Source organism: Lepisma saccharinum, unplaced genomic scaffold (genome assembly GCF_977018435.1).
Source record: "Lepisma saccharinum unplaced genomic scaffold, izLepSacc3.1 HAP1_SCAFFOLD_383, whole genome shotgun sequence".
NCBI classification, from domain to species: domain Eukaryota; kingdom Metazoa; phylum Arthropoda; class Insecta; order Zygentoma; family Lepismatidae; genus Lepisma; species Lepisma saccharinum.
In genome coordinates this window covers 217,377-223,923 of record NW_028143090.1, presented here as the reverse complement: position 1 = coordinate 223,923, position 6,547 = coordinate 217,377, and the positions used below count along the sequence as shown (strand labels likewise).

At 34.4% G+C, this 6,547-nt stretch overlaps 1 long non-coding RNA gene across 1 annotated transcript; it reads right to left on the bottom strand.

The window, feature by feature from the left end:
- Nucleotides 1–483: 483 nt before the first annotated feature.
- LOC145982738 (uncharacterized) lies at nt 484–2,864 on the bottom strand. Its single transcript, XR_014441138.1, has 3 exons — nt 2,742–2,864; nt 1,579–1,733; nt 484–695 (listed from the first exon to the last, which is right to left on the bottom strand). It is a non-coding gene; the product is annotated as an uncharacterized LOC145982738 (long non-coding RNA).
- Between the last annotated feature and the right edge of the window lie 3,683 nt (nt 2,865–6,547).

Here is a 6,547-nt window from a genome sequence, read left to right as displayed (position 1 = left end):
CACAATGTCATTTCAATAGAATAGCTTATTATTACAAAATGGAATACATCCAAATGCAGATGTGTCAGCAAAATCTGCTGTAAGAATATACAAATATACTTTTTATGTAAATAACTTGAGGATACAATAACTCTGTTCTTACATTATTTTACCTTAAACATAAACAATCTACTGCTTGGAAGAGGTGAAGTGAAAATGTCCAATTTGTTTATGAAAATGTTCAATTTAAATTATATGTACAAACCATCATTACTACAATCCTTTTCAATGGAGTTAACAACAACAACATCACCATCTTTCATTAAGATGAAATCATCAGGTGAGGTTGTTCCCACAATACAATTCTCATTTTCATTCAAAAGTATAGATTTGATACAGTCAAATGAACTTGTAGTCTGAACAACAGAACCACTTTGAATTATGCCTGTATATCCTGAAACTGAAGGGACTTCATGAAATTCACTCATTATAATTTCTGCAGATTTAGAAATGACTCGTCTCTCGTATCTTGCTGAGAAACTATCAACAGTCTTTACTTGTTTGCTTATTTCTTGATGTTCCTGCAGTTGCCTTTTCCTTTCTACGTTGCTTCCAGCTGCCATCTCTATCTTTGACAAAGAAGAACCAGCTTTGTATCACTGAGTGTATTTCATAATCTGATGCATTTGATGTACATGAATTCCTTGGAACTGAAACTAGAAACAATTCAAACTGTTAGATCCATGGATGAACTCAAATGTAACATACCATATGATGTGTACTTGGGCCTATCTTTAGTATGAGGATTAAACTTATTCCCTGTCCCATGAAAGGAAACTAATATTGACATATTATCCATGTGGGGTGACATTAATCCTTCACATCTAGACGTCCGCAGGATTTTTTCCAGGAAGGGGCAAGGAAGGTATTTTTTTTCCCAGGGGAGGGGGCAAACAAGGCACATTTTCCCCAAAAATAGTGTTGTTCTCTAAGAAAAATTACTCAAATTTGAATTTATGGTGTTCGTGCAACAATTAACAGATATTATTGTGGCTAAAATAAAATTATATGTGTGAAATACATAATTTTTGGTTGACTTTCATTTTCCAGGGGGAAAATGCAGGGACGAAACTGCATGGCTAGCCTGGCCTTATCTGAGATCTAACTCACTACCTTCTGAATAAAAAGTGAAAGCTCAACTAACTGAGCCAGGCTTGCTGAATTGTGAGAAATGAGTTTGCACTTATGAACACAGTTTTAGTAAAAGCAGAATACTTCTGTGTTACATGAAATAATATTAGTTTTTCCTATTAAGTAAATAAGAGAGCTGAAGTAAAAAAAATATACCAAAAACAATGGTAAAATTAAACAAATAAGTTGTTTTTTAAATAAAAATGCTTCTTCTCAGAATACATTTTTGAAATGTCCTTATTAGAGGATTTTAAAGACTTATGTAAAAGAATGCTCACTGTTAATACTAAACGTTCTAAAACTTTCCATCATGTACATTATTTGGATTTTACATAAACAAGTAATGGCCCTACAGCCTAATTTAGTTACCAATTGAAAAAAGAAAAAAAGAACAGCATTCTAACTTACTTGGTACAAGTTCCAATAATTTCAAATGTCGGAGAGGTATTTTGTTGTGTTCTCCAGTCCAGTTATGACGTTCTGCCAATGCATTAGAAAATATCCAGAATTCTTCGCTCAATTTGCTGTAGGTTTTTGCCTCCAATGAAACTCATGTATGATTCCTACAACAAAACATTAATTCAATCAAGAAGCACTGACTGCACTGTGGGCGATACAAGGTACACATTTTATCGTAAGATTCCGATCTCCGGGAAACGTATTTCTTCAATTTAACAGAAAGGAACCGAGTTTCTGTAGACTTCTGAAAGGTCGTGGAAGTGTTTTCTCCCATCGTTCAATTTATTTGGCCGGTAAATCATGTATTTTTTCTAGATTAATGTTTGTCTCTCTGATGCACAAAAGCTGTTGCCTCTATTTCCTTCCACTACGTAAACCAGATGTTGCGTGCATTTCATGACGTAACCCCTGGTCAGTGTTTCCAACCACACATATTTGTAACTATGTTAACGTTACATAACCTACATAAATCTGCATCTTAATGTGCATGATTTTTGAGTAGGTTAACCTAACAAAGTTAACGTAACATAACTAATGTAACCCTTTTTATTAACTATGTTAACCTAACCTACCGTAACTAAGTTAATGTAACATAACTAATATAACCCTTTTTTTAACTAGGAAGTAGTTATTTTTCGGTTAGGAAGGTTGGAAACACTGTATACCCACTGATGATAGACAACGTTAGTCAAGATTTGCAAGCCATATTGTGTGTAACGCAAGCGAAAAAGGAACGAACAATAATTACTCGATATGTGCAAAATTGAAATTATTTTAGTGAAAAAAGCGAAATCCCACCTTAAAGAATCTTTAGCAATGCATAATAGGTAAGTACGAATGTGAAAAACAACAAAATAAACGAATTTGAGACGACGTCTCCCGGATATGAATTTTAATGAAAACTGAAATACTTCTATTTGCATGATTTTTTTCAGTGAAACTTATATTGCTGTAAAAGAAGCACATGGAGTTTAGAATGTAATTGATCTATCTTAAATTACAACATACCACTTTGAGCTCCAGTCAATTATGCTGAAAATGTTAACTGCTCGATTAACACAAAAAAAAAGTTTGAAATTAATAATTTCACTCACGGAAATATGTCAACTTACCATCTGCTTCATGTGCTCAGGAGAAGAAAGTAACCACTCTTCCACCCTCTGAATGTCATCCTCTTTTTGACAAGGAAGCTTTAGATTTTCAGGCAAGGGCTGATTTGAGGATATCAATGTTGGGTTCAAGTTTTCCAAAATAAGCTTCTGATTTTCATGTATTTCTAACAGTCTATTCTCAATTTTTGTTAGATGACGTGAAATAACAGATGAACTACTCCCATGAAACTGACAATTTGCAATTCTCTTGTCTGACCCAGATGTAGATTGTAGAGCCAAGGTTGCTTTGCCTTCACCTAGAATGAAGATGCCAGTAAAAGCAAAAAATCAATCACTTGCAATCAGCACATACATATTACAATTGAAATAGGAAAATAGCTACAGTGTTGTTGTACAGTTACAAACATGTCAGTGTATCTTCCGTCATCAGCAAATGTTCAAAATTACTTTTAAAAATGCACATAAATTCACATTACATGCAACACCTGTTTCCAGTTTTATGTCCATGAGAACAAGTACAAAAATGAAAAAACAAGGAATTAGTTGGCGATGTTAAACACTGAGTAATTAATAAAATATGAAATTAGTGACATCAATATGTTTGGAATATTTTTTAAAACTCGCAAGCACCTTACTCCTGCATGGAGGGGCAGAGTAAAGCATGCTTTCTTATGGCCCGAGCTGAACGGAAGAAGGGAAAGCTGCGCTGACACCTTTCGGCGAAGGTTTTTTCCCTTGTGGTCGCTCTATAGTATTTTAAATATTACTAACCTGTACTGTAAAATATTTTCTTCACTGGACAAAGTTGCCACTGTTCATTTGGGCCACTGTTTTCCTTATTCAATAGGCATCTATTGAACTGTGAAGATAACTTATGAGGCGGCCAAAATGTTTCTTTTTTCCTTGGAGTAAGCCATTCTTCTCTCACCAGTCCCAAACCACCACCACAACCACTGCCAAACTCCACAACATGGAACATCCCTTTAAATGATAACCAATCAAATATATATTCAAACACGGGGTTAAAGAACTTGATCAACATTCGACCATTCCTACTTCTTGATATCAAGGTTTCATCTAGAAAAGCTTCAACAGTGTCACATAGCTAGCTCATAACAAAGATTGAATTATTTGTTGTTAAGAAATATACATGATGAATTCTCACTTGGGTAACTTTAAATGTATGCAAAATGAATTTTCACAGTGAAAACTATCTACATGAAATTATTAATTTTCTATGTGATAAATGCTGGACTGTCCTTTACCATGCATTCTGAATTTAATTATACAAACTAATTCCTCTGATATAAAAAGTACTCTCTCCACTAAAATATTAAAAAAATAGCCTGCTTGCCATGCAAAACAACTTAGGAACAAAATCAATGAAAATAGTCAAAATTGATTGTGTAGCCTTTTTGTAGGTTACACTTTTACACTGCACACAAATAAATTACAAAGGCATTTCATGGGTCATTTACATGTCGGGGCACCTCCAGGACTGCCTAGCTTTGCGCATTGTTTCTTCATTTAGTATATTGCCTTGAATTTACATTTTACTATAGAATACTGCGTATCACATTTGAAACAGAACATGCCTCGGTGGTACTAATCTGATATTCCCCGAACAGATTTCTTCATTTTTACAGAAGAAACTATGTATGCTAATAAGTTACTGTAGCATTGTCTAACATCTGGAAGGTGTTTTGTGTGATGTGGGAATGTTTCATAGCGGAAATTCAACCACTGACACATAGCACCACGAACCATTTCCGGTAAGGTTAGTTTAGGTAGGGTCACGTATAGGTTACAATAGTTAAAAATTGGTTTCGAAAAAAATATGCGTAGCCCCACACACCATTCTTGCATAGCCCCACGAACCATTGACACATAGCCCAACAAACCATTTGCAGAAACATATGTTCTTCAGTTACAAAAACACTTTTTTTTAAAGAAAAATTGCAATTACTTTCATCAAAAAAACGTGAATGCACCTTCAAGAATGTTCCGCGAAGCAGATGGGTAAGTACGAATGTCAAAAATTGACAAAACGAAGAAGTTATAGGTGTCCGGGGAATATCAGATTTTTACCCATGCTTCTGCACTGGCTGTTGTATACCACACTGTGTAGTCTGCTTTTGATTAAATATGGCTATGAAACATGTTTATCAGAATAATATTACAAATAACGAGTTTGACACATCATTTAAGAAATTTGTATGGTACTTGAATTTCTTAAGTGTGATTACAAACTCATTCTTTTCCGAATTATTCATGAATTACATACCTAACGATTCAGTGTATTTCACTCAAAGAAGAGTGGAAATGAAAAATGTTGTGTTTGATGGGTAACAAACAGTTCAGATTGTTTTATGATTATTTCAAATTCTCCTAACAGGAAGACTAATTATCGTAGAATTTTGGCAATCATTGTCGCATGAAATTTGAATCTTTCTTAACGTAATGAGTAGTTTGGAGTTCTAAAAGAAGTTATTTATGTTGAAAAAAATGGCCCAAGTTCCTTTTGTTTTATTGCGATTTCATCATGCTACGAATGCAATTTTTACATGGTTCAATTTCGATGTTGTACAAAGGCATATATTGAACAAAATCTTAAGCAATCCCTAAAACTCCGCCGTATGTGTTAGCAGAAGTAAATCGAAATGAAACCATGTAACAATTGCAATCGCAACGTGACGAAATCACAATAAAACAAAAGGAACTTGAGCCGATTCGGAGTATCTCTCGAAAAAATCGCCAATGTTTCTCATTATGCTTAACAAGGAAATAATTTCAATTAAGAGACTATGTTTCTAAACATGTCTAATATTGAAATCCGGGTGAAAACGTAGATACATACGTATAATGCTATTTTGAGTACATTCTTAAAAAACTAACCGTTACCAAAAACTGCCTCGGAATGCATAAGTTTCTTAACTATGTAAATATGAATAACTCTGCAAGTAATTTATAACACTAGTTTTCATTATCTGTACTGTTATCGAACTAAATCAGTGTGTCACTTACCTTTCTCAACGTTGTTTTCTGTAAAGAAAATATAAAGTCGTCAAAAATGAAGCAAACATCCAGGATCCCGCCAAGTACTCTGGTCACGTGCTATCACAGTCACAATCGACTTTCGAAACACACATCGATTATACGCATTTCGATATAAATCGTGATGTAAAATTATTATATTTTAAAATTTCTCCGAGGAATGAACAAATCAAAGAACACGCCATCGTTTTTACGTTTATATTTAACTAAATGCATTGGGAATGTTCTAATCTAATCTTGCTAATCTTTTGCTGTAGCAGCCCGAGACTCGTTGTGACCTAAAAGAATTTCGTCCGTCATTTGGTTGCCCTAAGTTTTACATTGTAGCGCACTAATCGTTAGCATTAGGCAAGCGCGGGACGGAAAATTTTTGGTAGCGACGGAAATTTTTTTTTATCACGACTTTCGGGACAAGGAAAATTAACCATGTCCCTAGTAAATCGGAAATTTTTCGGGACGAAAAATATTTTATTTTTCCCCGACACTTCATAAAACTCGAATTTTACACGCTGTTTCTCCGTCGAGTGATTGTTTAACAACTTCTACGTACTGTGCAGAAAACACGGAGAATTAGCCACTTTAAAAAATGATAATTCCTACTGATCGTGATCTTGAAATGTTAGGAAATCATTTCCCAAACCCTTCTTCTGTCTATACAACCATAAAGAAGTTGTGCTTAGTCCCATGGGAAAACAAAAATATGCATCCGTTCCTGAATCTGCTGCCCATAAATTGCTCATAGTGGAAGAAAT